The 23,246-nt window shown below is 43.7% G+C and overlaps 1 pseudogene; it reads left to right on the forward strand.

Annotated features, from left to right (window-relative positions):
- The first annotated feature begins 715 nt into the window (after positions 1-715).
- Positions 716-1,257, forward strand: LOC110563828 (small ribosomal subunit protein eS12-like; annotated as a pseudogene).
- The last annotated feature ends 21,989 nt before the right edge of the window (positions 1,258-23,246 follow it).

Consider the following 23,246-nt stretch of genomic DNA (forward strand, 5'->3'; position numbering starts at 1 on the left):
TGGAAAAAGGGTTTTCATACACACAGACCTAGGAAACAAGCTGGTCTGGCATTCTAATATCTAACAAAATAGACATCCAACCAACATTAATCAAGGGGAAGTACACTTCAGACTTATCGAAGGAAAAATACACCGAGACGTTATTCAATTCTTAACATCTATGCCCAAAATGCAAGGGCATCCACATTTGTAAAAGAAACATCACTAAGGCTTACATCACACATCGCCCCTCACCAACAGTAGGAGGCTTCAATACCTCACTCTCACCAACAGACAGGTCATCTAGATGAAAAATAAACAGAGAAATGCTGGAACTAGCAGATTTTATAAACCAAGTGGACCTAACAGATATCTACAGAACATTTCACCCAAACACAAAAAAGTATGCCTTCCTCTCAGCACCTCATGGAACTTTCTCCAAAACTGACCACATACTCAGTCATAAAGCAAAGTCCAACAGATACAAGAAAATTGAAATAACCCTCTGCATCTATTCAGACTACCATGGATTAAAGCTGGATTTCAGCAACAACAGAAAGCCTACAAACTCATGGAAGTAGGACAGTTGTCTACTGAATGAGTGCTGGGTCAAGACAGAAATAAGGAAAGAAAGATTTCCTAGAATTCCTTTCCCCTGCTGCCACCTAATTGCGTGGAGGCGGAGACTCTGGTGTGTTCAAGATTCGGCCTCACCCGTAACCCACCTGCTGTGGCGGAGGAAGGCATTGTTGCTGGAGGACATCAATAATGGACGTCAATAATGGACGTCAGTAATGGACGTCAATACTGCTCTGCAAGAGGTGCTGAAGGCCGCCCTCATCCACGATGGCCTAACACGTGGCAGACGCGAAGCTGCCGAAGCCTTAGACAAGCGCCAGGCCCATCTTTGTGTGCTTGTATCCAGCTGTGATGAGCGCATGTCCGTCAAGCTGGTGGAGGCACTCTGTGCTGAGCACCAGATCAACCTGATGAAGGTTGACGACAACAAGAAACTAGGGGAATGGGTAGGCCTCTGTAATAAGATCCATCGAGATGAAGGTTGACAACAAGAAACCAGGGGAATGGGTAGGCCTCTGTAAGATCCATCGAGATTAAGGTGATGACAACAAGAAACTAGGGAATGGGTAGGCCTCTGTAAGATCCATCGAGAGGGGAGCCACGGGAAGTGGTTGGTGCAGTTGTGTAGTGGTTAAGGATTATGGCAAAGAATCTCAGGCCAAGGATGTCATTGAGGAATACTTCAAATGCAAGAAATGAATTAAATAAAAATTTTGGCTCATTTAAAAAAAAAAAAGGATTTCCTGGAATTCAATGAAAATGAATGCACAACATACCCAAATTTATGAGACACAATGGAAGCTGTGATAAATGAAATTAATAATATTAATTATTATGTTAATATTGATTAATACTGGAAATCATTATGGCAGCCATTATTCCTTAACCAGCTATTTTATAAACAAAAGACTTAAAACAGTAAAGCTGGGCAGATACCAACCCTCTAAGGTCTTCTGGAGCTTAGAGAGCGCTGCTTCCCAGCCAAAATCCCCATAAACACTTGGACATGTTCCGTTTGGCTACTTCTGCTTCACCAGGCCAGCTGTCAGAGCAAGCAGCTCTTGGCCGCAGTCTTCTGTGCTGAGTGCTTCTAGTTCACACTAACCCATGGCGATCCTGAAGCCTGGGAAACTTAGCTCTACCTCCTTCTCTTCTGCCAAGTCCAGGCTGTAGGTAACTTTATTAGCCAATCGGGGATAACTTGGGAGGCAAGATATACAGAGCATCATTTTGGGGAGATGAGAATTTCTGCATAGGACAGTGAGAATCTTGTGAGGAAAGCAATTAACATTTGAATATGTAGTAGCTCCAGATCAGCCCCAACAGCTGATGGACTGGGGGCATGGAGGATGCAAAAAGGAGGGACCCAGCAGGGGGAGGAGGGAAGGCTTCAATGAGGGGAGAGAGTACTTGGAGAGACTACTGGAATTGGAGGGCATGGGAGGGTGATATGGAAGCCTAGTCCAATAAAAACTCTTAGGATTCTATGAGAGTGAGCATAGGAAGGCCTCCTAGTAAATGGAGGATTTGGAGCTTGAACTGACCATCCTCTGGAAACAGGCAAGGCTTCTAGAGGTGGGATTGGGACACCAGCCCAGCCACAAAACCTTCAGCCTCTACTGTATTCCACCCGTAAGATGTCCTGTGGCAGTGAGGTGAGGGCACAGAACTTGTGGGGAGTGGCTAACCAATGACTGGCATAACTTGGGGGCCACACCACGAGAGCAAGCTCTTGCCTGACACTGCCTCAATAGCCAGGAAGTGTAAGCTGGATAGCCCAGAGATATGACGGGGGGAAATCAATAAAATGATTTCTAATAATATCTTTACACATGCATAGGTTGAAGCCTAGCCCAATCATCATCAAAAAGACTGCTGCCAGCAGCTGATGGGAGCAGATTCAAAAAGACCCACAGCCAAACATCAGGTGGAGAAAGAGCCCAAATTGAAGATCACCATCAGGTCCCTTCCCTAGGAGCAGGAGAGAAGGAGGAAGAAATGTAGGAGCCAGAGGGGTGGAGGATGCCAGGAGAACATGGCCCACAGACTTCAACTAAGTAGGGCTCATAGAAGCTCACAGAGATGGAGGAGCAGTCATGGAGACTGCACCAGTCTGTGCTAGGTCCTCTGCATGTGGGTTATGGTTCTTTGCTTGATATTTTTGTGGGACTCCTAACGATGGGAGTGGGAGCATCTCTGCTTCTTTCATCTGATTTTTGAGACCCTTTTCCTCTTACTGGGCTACCTCACCGAGCCTTGTTGTGAAATTTTGTGCCTAGTCTTTCTGATCTTATTGTGTGATGTTTGGTGGATATTCATGGGAGCCTGCTCATTTCTTAAGGAAACAGAAGCAGAACGGATCTGGGGGAGAAGGGAAGTGGCCTGGGGAGGAGTGAGAAGAATGGAGGGATGGGACACTGCAGTCGGGATGTATTAAATATATATATATATATATTTAATTTTTAAAATAGGAAAACTAGAGACACAGACAGGAACAACAGGCATGGCAGCAGGGTCATGGGGGACAAAGAAGCATGTCATTGTTGAGTAACACTGGTCCTTGGATTACTTGGAGCCTCGGGCCATCACTGGGCTGCCTAACCCTGTGGCTACCTGCAGGGCCCATGCCAAAGCAAACCATAGTGCTGCCCTTGGTTTGTACCCATGATGGTAATTTCCGGGATACCAGCAAGGTGGCTGAGGGCAGGGTGCCAAACAGCAGCCTGTAGCCTAACCACAGACACCTTGACTCTGAGCAACAGCAAGATGTCAGAGATAAGGAACGGCTAACTTTCTGGATTTAGTTTCTTGTAAGGATTTCTATGGTCTGTGTTGCCACTGGCGGCCATGTTGATTAACAGAAATATTTCTAAGGTAAGATGTAGAGTCCTTTGGGTATATGCCTAGGAATGGTGTAGCTGGATTATTCTTGGTTTATTGAAGAACCTCTAGCCTGAAAGGCACTCACACGTTGCAGAACCATCACCAGCATCTGTCTTCTAACCATCAGCACTATCAAACTATCTCCAGAATTTTTAATGGCCCCAAATAGAAACTGTGCACTCATTTGAAAAAACACTCTCCATCTCCCCCTCTACCAGGCACCTTTTTGCCTCTACAAACATGCCCGCTATAGGTGTTTCCTATAAGTGGCCATTTGATATTCATCCTTTTGTATCTGGCTTTTCCAATTAGCACTGTGCTTTGAAATTTGAATTCAGCCAAATATATCCAAATTTCATTCAGGACTAAATAATATTCTATTGTGTGTGCATATTTTGTTTGTCCATTCAGCTGTTGGGCATTTGGGTTTCCTCTGTGTCTTGGCTGTTGACAGTAATTTCTGCTGTAAATAGCTGTGCATAAGAAGCTGTTTGACACTGGCTGGCTGCATAGGGAGTCTTGTGGAAAAGTGGGGGAAGAAAAGAAGGACCTAGAGATGACAGGAACTCCACAAGATCAACAGAGCCAATTAACCAGGGAGCAGAGGGGCTGCGGAGACTGAAGCACCAACCAAGAACCATGCATAGACTAGACCTAGGCTCCCTACACATTACAGACAATGGGCAGCTCAGGCTTCATGTGAGTTTCTTAGTAAGGGTAGCCAGGACTGTCTCTGACATGGACTCTGTGCCTGCTTTTGGATCACTCTCCCTCATTTCCCCTTGCCCTCCCTGCTCCTCTCTCCCTATTCCCCAGCTGGTCTGCCTAGTCAGGCCACAGCAGAAGAGGATGTGTTCAGTCCTGATGCAACTTGTTGAGCTGGGGTGGGTAGGAGGTGCTCCCCTTTTCTAAAGAATAGGAAAAGGAGAAGATAAGGGACAAGGGAAGGAAGATGGGACCAGGAAGAGAGGGGAGAGGGGGCTATGATTAGGATGTAAAGTGAATAAATAAATAATCTAGAAGTTAAATAAAAGCTGTTTGAGTTCCTGCTTTCAATTCTTTGGATATAAGTCTGGAAGGAAATTTGCTGGATTGCCATTTCCAAAGTGGTCCCACGGTTGTGTACCATTTTCTGAAGTAGTCACACCCTTCTTGCCCTTCCACATGGATGGAGCATATGAAGGATCCAATTTCTCTACATCTTTGCTAACATTCATTTCTCTTCCTCTTCTTTTGTAACTCCTTTAATAAAACACCTCATAGTGATTGTTAAGTGGTGTTTTATTGTGGCTGTTGTTGATTATTAATATTTATTATTGATTTATCTTTTAGTTAAACAGTGCTTATTCCTAAACCAGCTGTACACCCAAATCACGCAGAGACTAGGATTTACTTAATTAACCTAGAGCACAGTGCTGGGCAATAGTTACTCCATCCTAAACCTCTATCCCTGCATAGTTTCCTCCAATTCAGATTTATCCAAAATTATACTAGCTTTCTATTCGTATCTTAGGTTTGGTTCATCTCTCCCCATGGTTCCAAGCCCTGTGCTGCCAATCTCTGCTCTCCTCCACCTCCCGCTTGCTTTTCTCTCTCCTTCCCTCCAGACCAGGATGTCCCACCCTGTTCTCTCCATTTCACAGCACTGACTGGTTGTTTTATTGAAAATACAGAGAACAAATGGTGGCATGTTTACTCAAACTTGAGACAGGTGATGCTTAGAATAAACATCACAATGCAGTCTCTGTATTGAGACCAGATAGTGGGGGAGAGAAATCAGCATTTGAATCAACAAGGGTAAACTGTATACATTCCACAAGAACATTATATCAACATATGGCTTTTATTTGTATTCCGTCAATGAGTAATAGTGTTGGGCATCTTCTGTGTATTCAGTGGCCATTTGTATTTATTTTGTGGGGAAGTACCAGTACAAATACTTTGCTTATTTATTAATTCTACATTTTGTTGGCTTGTTGTTCTTTGTATATTGTGCATATCAATTCTTTACATGCTTTGCAAATATTGCCACCCCTAGGTTGCCTTTTACTTTTTTGATATTGTATTTACTCCAACGCAATGTTCTGCCAAAGCTTGTATGTGTATAGTCACTAACTAACATACAGTTGAGGGCTGGACCAATAACTCACTGGATGAAGCACTCTCCTCAATAAGTGTGAGGGCCAAAGTTCAGATGCCCCAGAACACAACAGGACACAGTAGCACACATCCGTATTCTCAGCCCAGTCCTTCAGTCAGATGGGAAGTAAAGACAGAAGACTCTCTGGATGCTTCTGGGCCAGTGAGCCTGCTGTGCACATCAGCGAAGAACAAAAACCGTGAATCAAACAAGGTGAAGGTGAGCTCTAACACTGGCGCTTGACCACTGACTTCCACGTGCTGCTATAGCATACTCATTCATGCAAACACACACAATACACACAAAAACACACGTTGTATGCACACTAAAAATGTTTTTAAAAATATAGTTGATATCCATGGGTTACCTAGCCATGTTAGACTCAAGCAATTGTGGATAGAAAATGTTGAAACAATTTTAAACATGTGCAGGTTTTGATTCTCATCATCATCCCCTAAACATTACAGGTCATAATTGCTTACGTAGCATCTATACAATATTGGGTAGTACAAATAGCCTTTGAGTAGGAGGAACATCTGCACAGGTCAGTCATTTTACACAAATCACTTGACCATCCACTGCTTCTGGTATCCAGGGAAGGTTCTGGAATCAGCCCGCTGCCGACACTGAGGAAGACTGCATGGCTTTGAGTGTTGCTGTTTTAAGTGGATGTATAAAAGCATTTATTACCACACCCTACATCTTCCTGTAGGTAAAATGAATTTTAAAGGCTTTATTTTGATTCCCTGAATTGGTGACAGTTCAGCAAATGCAGAAATCATCCCCCCCCTTGGAATATGGCAACATGGCCACACAGCAAGCACCATTTGTCTGGAGGATCAATGGTATTGAATAGAAGACCCCGAAATAAACCTACATGCTTACTGATACTTGCTTTTTGAGAAGGAAGCCAAAACCATACAATGGAAAAAAGATAGCATAATGGTGCTGGTCTAACTGGAAGTCCACATGTAGAAAAATGCAAATAGACCCATATCTATCACCTTGCACAAAATTAAAGTCCAAGTGGATCAAAGATCTCAACATAAAACCAGACACATTAAATATGTTTTAAGAAAAAGTGGGGAAGAGCCTCAAACTCATTGACACAGGAGAAAATTTCCTGAATAGAACACCAACAGCTCAGGCTCTAAGATCGACAATTAATAAATGGGACCTTGTGAAACTGAAAAGCTTCTGTAAAACAAAGGACACTGTCATCGGAACAAAATGACAGCCTACAGACTGGGAAAATATCTTCACCAACCCTACATCCAATAGAGGACTAATACCCAGAATATATAAAGAACTCAAGAAATTAGACACCAACAAACCAAATAATCCAACTTAAAAATGGGGTACAGACCTAAGCAGAGAATTCTCAACAGAGGGATATAGTATGGCAGAGAAACACTTAAAGAAATGCTCAACATCCTTAGTCATCAGGGAAATACAAATCAAAACAACTCTGAGATTCCATCTTACACCCATCATAATGACTAAGATCAAAAACTCAGGGCCAAACTTTGGGCACAGCACAGAGAATCTTATGGAGGAAAAGAAGGGTGGGATTAGAGGGACATGGAGGGGACAGGAGCCCCACAAGGAGACCAACAAAACTAAAAGATCTGAGTCCAGGGCTTCCTGCAGAGACCGATGCACCAACGGAGGACCATGCATGGAGAGGACCTGGACCCCCCTGCTCAGATGTGGCCTATTGACAGCTCAGTCTCCATGTGGATCTCTGAGTGAGGGGATCGGGGGCTGCCTCTATCGTGAACGTGGTTGACTGCTCTCTGATCACCCGTCCCTGATGATGCAGCCTTGTCAGGCCACAGAGGAGGAGGATCCAAGCAGTCTGGATGAGACTTAACAAGCTATGAGCAGGTGGCAATAGTGGAGAACCCCCACTTTCAGTGGACTAGGGGAAGGAGATGAAGGGAAGAGGGAGGGAGGGTGGGACTAGGGGAACTGAGAGAGGGAGCTTCAATTGGGATATATAATGAATAAATTGCGAAGAAAAAAATTAAAAAAAAAAAAAGAGAAAATTAGCTGTTATTACACACGATGGCCAGTGGGGGCAGAAGTGTCCAGGATTTCTTCCACGGCAATTCCACACTTGAAGAAGCAGCTATCCTTACTTTTGTATCCTAAATTTAAATAAATAAGTAATAGCATTCTTCATGCTACATACGGAGGGAAATTTACATAAGAAACACAAAGTGTAGTCTCTCATATTGGATTGAATAGTTTGCAATGATTAAAGTGCCAAATATTTAAACTGAGTGCGTGTCTCACCCTACTAGATACGACGGTGGCAGGAGCTAGAGGAACGACGGTGGCAGGAGCTAGAGGAACGACGGTGGCAGGAGCTAGAGGAACGACGGTGGCAGGAGCTAGAGGAACGACGGTGGCAGGATCTAGAGGAACACAGTTGAAGTCACAAAACCTGTTACGGATTATTTCAGCGCAGCTATAAGTGACAAAATTGTATTCAAAATAAGGATGTTCAAGACGATGCTAAACAAATGGCGTTCGTAGAAAGAATATGTAAACCAGACTGTCCCAGGAAAACCGGGGTGAGATCAGCTGGTGACAGAAAAGCTTCAGAGGCCGCTGACCCACCAGAGGGGCCACCACCATCCCATCCCACAGAGCACAGGAGACACAGCTTCCTTGCCGACTTGATCTCGTTTGTCTTTTGTTGTTGTTTTCCCTTCTTGCTATTATCCTAATCCATTTGTTTGCTTTATTTTTTTATTGTTTGTTCTATGATAATTTCACTTACGTATATAACACATTATGTGTATAATATAATGTACATAATGCTCCCCCACCCTATTTTATCTCCATCCCCTTCTTTTTTATTAAATTTTTATTTTTTATGTTAATTACCGTTTATTAACTTTGTATCCCAGCTGTAGCTCCCTCCCTCATTCCTTCCCAATCTCACCCTCCCTCCCTCATCTCCTCCCTGCCTCTCTCTAAGTCCACTGATGGGGAGGTCCTCCTCTCCTTCCATCTGACCCTAGCTTATCAGGTCTCTTCAGGACTGGCTGCATCGTCCTCCTCTGTGTCCTAGCAAGGCTGCTCCTCCCTTGGAGGTGGGGAGGTCAAAGGGCCAGCCATTGAGTTCATGTCAGAGACAGTCCCTGTTCTCCTTACTAGGGAACCCCACTTGGATACTGAGCTGCTATGGGCTCCGTCCGAGCAGAGGTTCTAGGTTATATCCATACATGGTCCTTGGTTGGAGAATCAGTCTCAGAAAAGACCCCTGTGCCTAGATATATTTGGTCCTTGTGGTGCTCCTGTCCTCTCCAGGTCTTACTAACTCCCCCTTCTTTCGTATGATTCCCTCCAACCCCTTCTTATCAGCCTCCTTTCTCCCTACAACTGTTGGTGTGTGTGTGTGTGTGTGTGTGTGTGTGTGTGTGTGAATGTAATGTATGGCACATGGGTCTTCTTTAAAGTTTGTTTATTTGTTTGTTCGTTTGTTTGTTTGAACAAGCTCTCGTGTATCCCAGGCTGGCTTTGAACTCACTATGTAGCCTCAGCAAAAACTTCTGGTCCTTCTCCTCCCGGCTCCACCTCCTGAGCACTGAGGCTACAGGTATGCAACATCATGTCCAGTGCATGCAGTGCTAGAAATTGAACCCATGTCTTCTGTGCGTGTTAGGAAAGCTCCCAATCAAGTGAGCTGCTGCCCCAGCCTCATTTGTCTTCTTAAACGTGGCCTTTCTGGCATCTGTGCAATTGTACCTCATTGTGGGTTTAACTTCATCTTACCTAATTATCAACGAGATAAACACATTGGTGTTTTCACTAACCACTTAAACCTTCTCCACTCTTGAGTTCCCTGATCAAGGCCATTTTTCTGTTGGTAAATAGAGATTTCGCTTACTTTATAAATTATAGAAGTTGTTTATATATTTAATAATTAAGCTACTTGCCAGTCATTGTGTTACAAACATATTACTCTTGAGTTGTCTTTTTCCTTCCAAATAGTTGCTTTTGATGTAGTCAGTGGGGTGCACTAAATTTAAGTTTAATGAGGTTTAAGTCCTATTTGGGAATTTTTTTTAATTAATTTATTTATTTATTCACTTTACATCCAGATCATAGGCCTTTCCTCCTCTCCTCCCGGTCCCACCCTCCCTTCCTTTTCCTCCTATCTCTCTTCCCCTACTCCTCAAAAAGGGGGAGCCCCCCAAACCCACCCCAGCATGCCAAGTCTCATCAGGACTGAGTGCATCTTCTTCTCCTGTGGCTTGTCAAGGCAGCTCCACCAGGGGGAGCTGGTCAAGAAGCAAACAACAGAACACATATCAGAGACAGTCCCTGCTCCCCTTACCAGGGAACCCACATAAAGCCTGAGCTGTCAATCAATTATATCTGTGTAGGGCCTAAGTCCAGTCCATGCATGGTCTTTGGTTGGTACTTCAGTCTCTACAAACCCCACCTGGGCCCTGGTTAATTGGCTCTGTTAGCCTTCTTGAGTTTTTGTCTCTTCTAGGTCCTTGTATCCTTCCCCCCACTTTTCCACAAGACATCCTACACTTCACCCAATGTTTGGCTGTGAGTCTCAGCATCTGTTTCCATCTGCTGCTGGGTGGAGCCTCTCAGAGGACAGCTATACTAGGTTTCTGTCTGCAAGCATAGCAGAGTACTGTTAACAGTGTCAGGGCTTGGTTCTCCCCCATGGAGTGGGTCTCAAGTTGGACCAGTTGTTGGTTGGACATTCCCTCATTCTCTGCTTTATTTTTGTCCCTGCACATCTTGTAGGCAGGGTAAATTTTAGGTTGAAGTTGTTGTGGGTGGGTTGGTTACTCTCCCTCCACTAGGGGTCCTGTCTAGTTAGAGGCTGTCCTCTTCAGTCTCCATGACCCCTGCTACTAGGAGCCTTAGCAGGAGTCACCCCTATCCTCCCAGAAGCCTACCCTGTCTCCAATTTGTCACAGAGAGGCCCCTTCCCATGGTTTCTCTTCTCCTTGCAGGCCCTTTGTCCTCCAGGCCCAGCTCTTTCCAGGTCTGATCTCCCATCCTCAGTTCTTTCCTAATTGTTCCTTCTCTTCAACCTCTTCTGCTGTCTATTCTGTTTCCCTTTGTGGGAATTCTTATTCCAGGATCGACATTACAGTTGGGTCTTTGAAAGCCTTACATTTCATCTTCCTCTTTCATCTTCCAAAAAAAACTTTCTTTTTATTTAATTTTTTTATTTTTTACTTTACTACACCTTTTATATTTACCATAGTAGAAGATGATAACGTCTCTTGAGTCTGGTGTCCTTTTAGAAACAAAAATTTATTGTGCTTTCTCTTTTACCTCTTTTAAAGGTAGTTGTTAGACAAATGTTCCTGGGATGAATGTAGGGCAGGGGAGACAATGAGAACCAGAGGAATGGGGATCAAACTAATCATGATATTCATGGTAAGTCTGAGTCTGAGGAAGGTACCAATCCAGATCACAAACAGCCTGTTACTCCAACATAACCCTCTGGGCTGCTATAAGGTCTCAGGGAGGATCTTCATCTTCAGAGCAGATCTTCTTTTCCCTAACTGGCTGACTCTGATGGTTCCAGAATAGTGAGGAAAGAAGGGAAATAATGCCATCATCTAGAAGGCTGATCACACTGCTGAACCAGGACAGAAAGCAGTACACTGCAGGGGGGTTATCCAGAGAAAGGGGAGGAGCTAAGTTATTCATAGGTTCCCTCCTCCAGCCTTCCAGCTGCCTCAAGAGAATGGACAAAGAATGGGTCCACGTATCCCTGCCTAAACATGCAAGATTAAAAATCTGTATTCCATAGACACAAACAGCGTGATAAGCATTTACCCCAGATGAACAAGATGTATGCCAAGAGCATTTCCTTAATCCAGTCCTAATCCAAAAGCTGTGTGAATTGTCAGTAAATCCTTAGACTATCTAGAAATCCCTGGTGTTTTATTTCGGAAATAACAGAAACTTCCTTTACTGTAAACACAGCTTTGAGGAGCATGCTGAATTCTCCTACATTGCTGGAAATGTTAAGTATTCAACCATTTTTCAGCGATGAGGCCCAGGGGTCAGCACAGACCCTGTGTTCTTTCTAGGTGCCAAAAAGCAAGAGGACCAGCAGCTAATTCCTTGCCAAATGGAGTTAGAAGCTACTCTGACATTAACAAGTAATTTTGCTTATCATAAACTTTCCAGTGAAAATAAAGTTGGCTTACATGGGCAGAGCCACAAAAACAAAGGCACGCATTCAAGGGAAATCAGCAAGAATTTGAACAGCTACCGAAACCACCAGCCAATTCCAACAGATAGCCTAAACAGCATTTTCCATTTCAGAGAAATATATCTTATCGCAATGATTATTCATCAAGACTCAGGGCTAAGGCATCTTCCAAATATCCCATCTTATGAGACCATACAAGGGAAATTCTAGCAAGAAACTTAGCCAATAGACAAGTAAGACTTAACCATCTCAAGTCAGTTAAAGCAGTTTAAGCCACCCACCCCAGATTATGCACCTGGAAAAGACCAAATGCAACATAAAAGACGTAATGTTCCTGCATGAAGCTCCTTAAAGAACCTTTTCCTTTCCCCTCCGTGTGTGTGTGTGTGTGTGTGTGTGTGTGTGTGTGCGCGTGTGCGCGCGCGCGTATCAACTAAAGAAAAAGAGTCCATGATTTAGAGAGGGAGAAAGAGATGTGCATGGGTAGAGTTGACAGGAGGCAAGAGAAAGAGAAATGTTGTAATTATATATTAACTTAAAAAAAAAAAACTCTTCCAATAATCGGTGCACCCAGGGCCTGAATGTATGTGCCGGCCAACCTCCATCCACACTGGCAGCCCTCAGGCTCCTAAAAAGTTTGGACAGCTGGCCTGGAATAAATGACAAGACCTTGTCTCAGAAATAGGAAAGGGGAGGAGGAAGGGGAGACCAGGAGAACCAAGAAGAGAAGAAAGAAGGAGCTATTTTGCAAGGACTTAATGAGGGAGCATTCAAAATGTATGTATTTAGTGAAATTCTATTAATCCAATGATATTTATCAAGGCTAAGGGGTCACATAAGACTTCCTCTGCTCTTGATGTGAGCAAATCATGGCACTGCCTTTGCTGTCTTTTATTTCTATCTTCTATGTGGCACCAACTCTCTTGAGGAAAAAGACCATGTCTTCCAACTCCAGTGCAATCTCTATCATTTGAATGAAAGAATGGATGAATGAATGAAACTTTAACTTCTCTTTTATTGAGAAGTTGACACCTGCAAAAAAACTGATTGGAAAGATGGATGACCAGGAACACTGGAAACACAGTGGACGAGTTGGTACAAGAAGCTCACACAGAGTAGAATACACACATTGCCTCTTTCTCTGGTAGGAGTTTGAGGTGACGTTAAAGGATAAACAGGATAGTGCCACTAATCACCAAGTTACATGTATCACTGCAGGGCCCAGGCTCTTGGGCTTTTGATACAGTCACTGTATCAAAAAAAGAACAGTGTGGAAGGCCAGCAAGATCTCTCAGCGGGTAGAGATGTTTGCTGCCTGATAACCTGAGGTCAATCTTCAGAACCCATGCAGTTAAAGAAGACAACCGATCCCCTCAGGTTGTCCTTTGGCTTTCACACATGTACTGTGACATACACCTGCCTACCTGTTTTAGAGATGAGGAGATCAGTTCCAGAATAAAGAACCCATTGTTTTTGTTTTTTTTTTTTTTGGGGGGGGGGGGGATCTGGCTCAAAAGCCAATGCTTCTTTCCTTTCTGTCGTGTCACACTTAACAAGGACCTTGTGCATGCCAGGGGACTTCCCTGGCACTGAGTAACATTTCCAGACCCTAAAGGGTCTGTCTTGCTTGCTTTGCTTTGTGAAGCAGGGTTTTGCATGACCCAGGGTGGCATCAAACTCATCACATCCCCGCCTCCACCTCCTAAGTTCTAGAACTACAGGCACACACCACCACATCTGTTTTTGTTCAGTTCTAGGGCTTAACCCTAGGACCTCAATCCCGGGGCCTCTACACTGGAAGTAAACACTCTCCGGCTGAATTATATGCCCAAACCCTAGACTTTGGGTTTTTGGTGTTGTTTTTTTAGACAAGGTCTTTCAGTGTAGCCTAAGCTAGCCTTCAACTCGCTGGCCTTAGGCCCATCTCAGACTTCTCTCAAGATCCTCCTGCCTCTGCCTCCCAAGGGCTGGTACTTTAGGCATTCATTACTGTATCTGGCCCAAAGTCCATAATCACAGTCACTACCTTGGGTTGCTCACTGCTATTTCAAGCTCAATTGCCCAATCCCCTAAAAATACCATCACCCAAAGAATAAAAAATATTCATCCTTCATCAGGTACTAGCACCTCACCTCTCATTATCTACTAGAAGGAAAGAGAACATTGACAATTGTCCTTCATCAACAAACAGTTGTGAGACAAAGATTAAAGTATGTAATCCCAGAAATGTCATGTTACAGACAATAGGGGCTCACCACATGGTGCAGGCAACATGCCAGTCAGAAATACACAATGGCCCCGAATTTAACATGTTTCAGTCTAGCCAAGGAGGCCAGAGACCAGTGATGTCATATGAGGAATTTGACATTGCTCTCCTACTAAGAATTAGCTGTGCTGATGGCTTGTGCCCAGCAAGTAGAACAAGGCCAGCCAGCCAGGTAAGACTCCAAGGATCAATAAGTAAATAATTAATAATAATAATAATAATAATAATAATAATAATAACAATGAATTGGTTGATTCCAAATCAAGTTAATATCCTTTGGAAGTAAAATGCTCCAAGAAAGATATTTTTAGACTCTAAAAACAAAGGCTATTTTTGTTGTGTATGAGGTCATTTCCTACATCTGTTCCAAAAACGTACATGTATAAATTCCATAAGATTTAAAAACTATATTGCCTTGTGTGATTAAAAGCAACTGCAGCTATCTTTTCTTTGCCCTCCCCATAATCACAGATTCAGCCGTAAGATTGAGAAGGGACTGTGGCTACTTTGACTAGCCTTCATTTGACACATGAGGAAACTGTGATTCCTAGAGATAAGGCGGCTTGCCACAGGGCTTCCTGGTGTCACAGTGCAGGCTCCTGTCTGTTTGTTTTGATAACCACAGTGCTATGTTTTCCACGTACTCCCTGGGCTCATGGTGCCAGCCTGGCTGCTGGCTCCTGCCAAACGCACACCTACTTCCAAATGGCTTGGGGGTAAGAGGAGGCCCTTGTCTTCGTCTTGGGTGAAGGTAGACAGATCCTGACCTTCTCCTGAGCACCAAGGCCTCATCTCCCAGGTGCTTTCCACAACTCTGGTTGCCACCTTTTAAGGAACCATGTCCACAGTAGGCCATCTTCTATAATTTGACTTCTGCCATCCATTCTCCAGTGGCAGATACCACCACTGTTACCCGAGCCACACGGACACACACACACACACACACACACACACACACACACACACACCATGAATTCCACCCAGCTATCTTGACCACCTTGTAACTCCAAGCTCTACTGTCTTTACCACAATCTTCCCTCTTCTTTATTTCTCCAATTTCTCGGTCAACTTGCTAAGAAACCCATCATAATAATCATGCAAACATCAAAATCACGTTTTAATCCAAAGGTCTCTGGAAATACAGTGTAGGCATGACATCTTGAAGCATTCACACTGAAAATACTACATTAAGTATGAAGTCACCATTCCAGTGAAATGGCTGGGTGGCTAAGCCAACTGCCCCAAGCTCGAAAACCTGAGCTCACTCCTAAGGACCCACATTGCAGGAAGGAATCAACTTCCAAAACCTGACCTCTGGCCTCAACGTGTGTGCCCTGGCACAGTATACCCACATACACACTTCTGCCTCTTGTTCTTTCTGCATTCATTTTGCACCATCCAACTTGATCGTGTTACAGTTTGAATCTGACATGTCCTCCTCTCCTCAAGCTGGGGGTGCTCTTTCAGAGGACTGTGGAACCTGGAGGGAAAGGGGAGACTGATGGAGTCAGGTCATCTGGAGACTATAGGTTAGCACTTGGTGTTGACCTTGCTTTCTGATTCCTGGTGCACCATGAGGTATGCAGTCTCCCCCGCTAGCCCTGGCCCACCGTGAAGTACGCAGTCTCCTCCCCAGCCCTGGTCCACCGTGAGGTACGTAGTTTCCCCACCATGCCCTTCCTGCTGTGATGGACTGAACAAATCTTTCTTCTCTTATTTCCGTTTCTGCCAGACACTGTGATCACAGTGACGCAAAGGCGACTTCTGCCGCTTAGCTCACAGCCCTGGTACTTCTCTTCTCCATGTCGGTACTTACTCATCCAATCAAGTCAATACCTACAATTAACCCCTCCTAGGGTTCACTGGCATCTGCCAAAAGCCCTGACAGGGGTCTGTGGGCCAGTGTCAGTGAGGAATGGGCGTTGTTTACAGCCTCTTTGCCAACACTACAGGAATCTGATCCATGAGACGGGAACAAGAGGATGAATAGGACCCAGTTCAGCCACTGGCCCCTCAGACATGGCCCTGGGTGGGAACTCCTGGGTCCCAGATGTCAACAGTACCTTTGTGAACTTAAAAAAACAAAAAAAACAAAAACAAAAAAAAAAGTATAATTTTAAATACCAAATTTTAGAAAGCCAGTAATTTTTTTAAAGCAACATGTTAGGAGTTGGCCTGGAGCTGCTGTGTATTCAAATGCTAAATACTGACCCCCAAGATCTGTTTGCACTTCTGACCCGTACATTCTCACTTAGCCCAAGTGATATGTAAACTTTGTTCACCAATTCTCTGATTTGTTAAAAAAAAAAAAGTTGCTGACAGCTAATTACAGGGCAGAATAGAAGTAGGCAGAAGGGGGGACCAGGTAGAGACCAAGAGGCAGAGAGAGAGAGAGAGAGGAGAGAGAGGGGAAGAAGAGAAGGAAGAAGATGGAGATGGCCTCATGAGCAGGTTCAGCCCAGACAGGGCCCATATTGGCAAGTAACTTAGGGAGTGCAGCTGGGAGGTAGCCATCTGGCTTAGTTTAAATGGTATCTGCCCAGTCATTGCACTAAAGCTGTTTAAATAAACCAATATATCTCAATTGTTGGGGAACCAGCCAGGTCTTAGAAAAGTCCTCTAGAATTTAATAACTAATCATGACAGCAGCACATCAGGTTGTCACTGAACACAAAAGAGATGCAAGTTGACAATAGAAAATTTAGAGAACCCAATCTTCTGACCAAAGCAAGATGACTTAGCTCATTTTCCCTTGGCTTGGCTCTGGGAGTGAGCAAAGGAAATACCCCCCCGAAAGACATTTAGAACTTTTAAATAAAAGATAACATCATCCTTCCCTGATGGTTCAGAAGCACGCAGAGCATAAAGGAGTCACACATACTGTTACAGACAGTACTAGGAGCCCATCCCACGGCAGAGGACATGCTACGAGTCCAGAGATGCTACACTTTGTACAGTGTCATCTGTCTTCAAAGGGGGTGTCTAAAAGGAAGCAGTGTTTTTAAAAATGATTTTTATAATGGTTCATACCTACCATCCTAGCACTAGGAGGTGGAAAACAAAAGCATCAGTGATTCAAGATCATCCTCAGCTACATGAAAAGTTTGCAGGCTGAAGTCTAAGAGACACCATCTCCAACACAGATTGTATAAAGGGAGTGCATGGGGCTCATGACAGAGCACCCGCCTAACATGCACAGGGCTCGGAGGCTAGGCTCCAAACACTGAAAAAAGAAAGTCGGACTGTATTTGTTTAATCATTTAATCCTGACCCAACATTTCCAGGAACTCTCTCTGGGGAAATAGGTAGTTAAGTCTTGTATGGTGTTTTTTGTAATATTGTTTGCATCAGAAAAAAAAAGAGGCAATATATAGATATTATATTAAACAAATGGCATTCCTAGAATGTGGAGTACTGTGAAGGCCAGTGTACTGTTGGAAGTCTGTTGCTTTCTTCAGTCAAATGCTCTCCCAACTAAGCTATTTCGGCAGCCACTGTTGCTTTCTTGACATGGAAAAATATGTGTAACCTGACAACAGGTATCAAGGCTTCAAAGAAACCTTGTGCCCTAACTCATCTTTAGGAGTTCATCACCATACAAAAATCAAACAGACTCAAGGTGTTCAGCACAGTGGTGGATAATGCAGCAAAATCCCAGCGAAATGAAGGTCTAATGGATGGAATTGACTAAGTAGATTATGGTACCCCTACTCAGTAGGGCCAGACAAGCCTGAAAGTTACACTGTAGTTTATCTCTAGTGCATAGTAAGCTAAACTACACTAGTAAATAGAAAGAGTAGTTAGAGTATGAAAAATTTATAGAAAATGTGGCCTCTTCACAAAGGGTCTTGGAGGCTCTGTGGGCATTCAGTTGATTGGAGGACACCCCCAACACTATGCAAGACAGTCTTCTTCACTCAAAGTCCACCAATGTAAAAGTTAACCCAAACAAGCTCCTCACGGAAGAACCCTGAACACATAACATACATCCGGGCACCCTCCAGCGCAGCCAATTTGATGCATGAAATTAGCTATCACAATGTTTGAGGACATGAATATGTGCATATACACATATGTCATGTAGATAGATAGATAGATAGATAGATAGATAGATAGATAGATAGATAGATAGATAGATAGATAGATAGATAGATAGAGGGGTGGATGGATAGATAGATAGATAGATAGATAGATGGATGGATGGATAAATGGATGGATGGATAGATAGATAGATAGATAGATAGATAGATAGATAGATAGATAGATGAAGACAAGAAAAACAAAGAAAAGCAAGGTCATAATAAATACTGAATTTTGAGTGGCAGTCATTTGAGTTGAGGGAGGCAGGAAGGCAGTTTGGGAGGGGCGCAATGGTCTGAGTCTTAACTCTCATTCTGAACAGTGTGTTCCTTATCTAGCAAAAATCAGACACACCACAGCTGGATCAGTGGTAAGCGTGCATGTAAGAGACCGACTGTGTGCATGTGAGGTCTCAAATTGCTCCCTCCTATCTTTATACTTTAGCTTCCAACATCTTTTATGTTCCCATGACAACTATGTGCATCTTCTGTAATCAATGCATAATGCTGCCTTTGAAATGCTGCAGTGGTGCAACGGAATGCTTACCAGCTAAACGCGAAAACTTGGTATTTAAAACTGGAGTCAGTGTACTCACCGGGTCAGACTGGCTGCTGTTTTTATCTCATTGAGAAATGTCCAGCCATGAATTTCTCATTTTGATTTTACTAACTTGTTTGAATGTATAGCAAGCCTAAAATTTGTTTGAGGAATCTTTTTTTTTCTTATTTTCATTATCTTATATTCGACTCTGTAGCATCACCTTCAGTCCTGTTCATGAAGGTAGCTGCATAATGATGCCCTTAAAAAAATGAAACAAACAAAAAACATGTTCCTTTCTCCTTTATGGCCTCTTTCCTTCTCAGATTCTCACCCACTAACCTACATCTTCCTGCATTTCCAGAAGAGCAATAAATAAATGTTCCATGTGCCACAACGGTGAAACTTCACCTTGTCCCCGTTCCCCTTTAGACTTTCTGCAGCTCCTTTTTATATAATGTCCTGCCTTGCAGCACTCAGGACCTTAGACCTGTGCTTGCTTTAGGGACCGATTTCATCGCTGTAGGAGGGAGGTTTTGTTTACCCCTCCTTCTCCCTTGGCTTGGTGATTTTAGCATCAACCAACTGGGCATGAGGAGGCTCTCTGGAGTTCATTCCTCACACGCTGGGCCCCAGCACCCCTTGTGAACCTACATGCATGCTGGTTCCTCAACCAGACAGCTCCTTCCTTCCCTCCCAGGGACAGATGGTGTGCTCAGTGGGGGAGTATCCAACAGATGTGAGCAGCTATGTTCAGGTTGTGGAGGGGAGAGGCAAAGGCTTATTTGTGCTCTTGGGAAACATCAGATGACCTGTTTCTACATCCTAGCACTTAGCAGAGGCCAGTCTCGTTCTGCCTACAGGACACATTTCATATGTAATGTGATGTACGGGGTTCTGCACTGTGTAAAAGGTGGTAGGGTTCCAACTGGCTCCTTACCACACCCTGATTTTTTTAAAATGCTGTCTCTAAGAGGAGGACGTTAGATCTTTGCAAACCACTGTTAACAGTTTGGATCTGAAATGTTCTGCATGGGCTCCTGTTTTGAATGGTGCTGTTTGAAGGCCGGTGGAGCCTATTTTGAGGGAAACAGGGCCTGGTTGGAAGAAGTAGCTCACTAGGGATGGAACTTGGAAAGTTACACCCCCTTCTGGTCCTGGTTTGTTCTCTTTTCTATTCTATGCTGTGTGAACAAGTCCACCACATCCTCTCCCACCATGCCTTCCCCTCCACAATGCAATCTCTCTGAAACTGGGAGCAAAATACCCCCGTCTTTCCATGCCCTCATCCCCCCAACCCCTACCCCCATTTAAGTTGTACCAGTCTGTGTTCAACAAGGAGCTAATGCGTTCACATAGAAAGTTGTGGCCTCTTCCACACTCAGGCATACTACTTTATTCCAAGTCTCGATACTATTACACTACTAAAATCTTTGAAATAGAATAAATTTCTTTTTTAGGCGTGAGTGTGTGCTTGTGTATGTGTTCATCCTGGGTGTAAGTGTGGAGTCCAGGTTGACACTGGTTATCTTCCTCTGACCCCTTTCTCGTTTTTTTGAGACACGTCTCTCACTAAACCTGGAGTTTGCCATTTTCACTAGATTAGCTCTCCAGTGAGTTCTTAGGCTCTGTCTGTCTCTGCCCTTCAGTAGCAGGATTACAGACATGCATGCATCTGGTACCTTACATGGGAGCTGCATATTGTAGCAGGTGCCTTATCCACTGAAACACCTCCCGGATGCTGGGACATATTGGTTCATGGGTCATCTTAACTCTTTACACTGTGCTAGTGGGGAGAGTACCCTTTTTAATCCTTCATCCATGGTCTTCCTCCCTAATTCCTGTCCACAGCTTCTTCTCCATTTAAGATCTGTTCCTGCACTGGGTTCAGTTTTCAGATTTTGCAAAGCATCGTTTGGTCCCAAAAAAAAGCTATTATGGAAAATCTACTGACAAATGCCAGCATAATATTGCAATAGCTGATCTTCACAAAGGTCATTCTGTTTTCCTTGTCCTTCACTTCAGGTGTGATCTGGAACTCCTACTGAGAACAAAACTTGTGGCTTTGCTTCTCAGTCTGCCCAACACCCAAGCCTTGCAATCAAGCTTCCCGTTCTTATGTTCCCTGTTCTTTGTTGATCGGCCTTTCCTTCCTCTGCAATAGAAACTCTGGAGACAGGAAAAAATCACAGCTTCCTGCTTTGCCTGTTTATTGTGTTTAATTAACTTCTCTCTGGTGAGTTCTATGTTTAGTGGCCAGTATATATATCCATCTTTGAAAACATAGTCTCCAACTGTGGTTAGTTCTAAAATGTTTGTTATATTAGGTCCAGTTTCTGTGATCTCTCTCTCTCTCTCTCTCTCTCTCTCTCTCTCTCTCTCTCACATACACACACACACACACAGAAAACCTATATTTCACCCAGAGGCAACTCACCAAGTGGTGGTAGGTTGTATATCTTTGCACATGAAAACAAGTGTGTGGACAAACAAAAAGAGAAACCTATGGTAGACGGGTTAGCTTTTAACCCAAAACAAAAATGTTGACTCTAATGCACTAAAAGTTGTCATGATTTTAGGGGCTTTCATTTGGTGTGAAATAGGGCATTGTCCAGATATGGCACAGATGCTAGGATGCTGATTTTTGTGGCAGGGAGGGATGTGGATGAACTCATCCGTGAAGGTACTTGTGGTTGGCATTAGAGCATTTCTGCAGTCACTTCTCCACCCTATTTTTTTTAGACAAGGTCTCTCCATGAGCCTCAAACTTGCCATTTCAGCTAGCCTGACTAGCCAGCAAGCCCCCAAGAGCTGCCTGTTCCAACTCCTCAGTGCTGGGGTATCGATGCAACAGGACAACACGTGGATGTTGGGATCCTAATTCATGTCCACGTGTTTGTATGCATCACTTTGCCCAGTGAGCTCCCTCCCCAGTCCCAAGAGGCTAGCTTTGTTGCTTTATGTCTGCCCTCTGTTTGCTTTGCCTCACAGGAGTCTGGTCTTCTGGGACATGGTTCTCACTGTGACAGCAATTGTAGTCAGAGACTTGAGGAAATAATTTAATGCCACCCAATCCAGGAGCAACATTCAGAACCATTCAACTCTGCCCACCCACTGTTTCTGATCTCTATATTGGATGGGTTCTTTTGACTTTAAGTATGGAAGATATAATTCAATGGTCAAAAGAAAAAGAAAGGGAAATTATGAGATTAACATGTGGAGAAATCCCAGAAAGAAGAAGCTTCATAAACTGGTTGGTTTGAAGGGCAGGCCTCCCATTTTGTATCTCTTCCGCTTTCTTCTCTTTGGAGTCTGAGCTTAGGTTCTTACTTTATGGAAGCAGATAGCTGCCAAGAGCTGCTGGCTTTGTCCTCTCTCTCATTAATTAATTAACTAGTTAATTAATTAATCCCAGTTGGAAAAGCTTATCACTCCCAAAAGGTTGTTTATTTGATCGTTTTGTTTGTTTGTTTTTTAAAGTTTGGAATTAAGTCTCGCTGTCTAAACACATACTCTGTCCCTCTGAGGCAGTTGCAAGCGTGTCTCCTATACAGCACACTGTCATGTTGGCAGCTGCTGCCATCAATCCTCTTCCATCTGAAAACAGAAAAATGTGTCTTCCTAAAGAATCTACTCTGTCTCCCCTTGGCTTAGGTGACATAGAGTGGCCATCTCTACCTATAGCTACTGTTCAGACCTGGATGTCAAGTTTAGCTCAAGGCTGGGCAGTGGTACATGTCTAACTAGGAGATATCTATTTCCTAGTTAGATATCTATCTATCTACCTATTTTTTCTGAAAATCAGCAATGACTGGGTTCTTGCTTGTCTTGAAGAGAACTTGAGCACACTAGACACCACAAATACAAATAACTTTTGGAGCTCAAGAAGGGGCTCAGCAGTTAACACACAAGTCACCAAAAGACAGGAGCTGGTTTCTCCTTCTCAAGTTCCAGAGCTTCCCACGCCCTTCTCTGGGTGCCACAGGCAGTCACACATGTGACATGTGTACAAACAATAGCAGTGACATGGAAGTTCAAGAAGGTAAGATGAGCCCCAAATGGGGGTGCAGTCTTGACTTTTCTTATCTAAACTTTGGGTTCATGGTCATAGCTCCACTTGCCAGTTTATTGGTTCACTTGGGGTTAGCAAAATGATAGTATATTTAGAATAATGAGAAGGAAATGTTTTATTCACTATAAGCTGGGATTTTTGTTTGTTTGTTTTTACGTCAGCACATGAGTTTTCACTTGAGTTACTTTATCACAGTAGTGGAGATTCAACCTAGGTCCTCTGGCATTCTAGCCAAGTGCTCCTCCACAAGAGATGGATACTTACCATTAATCTCCTTGTGCCAAACATTTTTTTCTCGGTACTGAAAAGATGGCAGTAAACTGTACAAAATCCCTACTCTCAGGGACTTGATATTTTAATAAAGGTAATGATATTGGACTACAAACTGCCGAATAAATAAGCACTATCAGGGACTTGGGAGATGACTCAGCCAGCAAAATGTCTGCTCTGTAAGCATAAAGGCTTCAGTTCAGATCCCAGGCAGCCACAGAAAAGC

Source organism: Meriones unguiculatus, chromosome 19 (genome assembly GCF_030254825.1).
Source record: "Meriones unguiculatus strain TT.TT164.6M chromosome 19, Bangor_MerUng_6.1, whole genome shotgun sequence".
NCBI classification, from domain to species: domain Eukaryota; kingdom Metazoa; phylum Chordata; class Mammalia; order Rodentia; family Muridae; genus Meriones; species Meriones unguiculatus.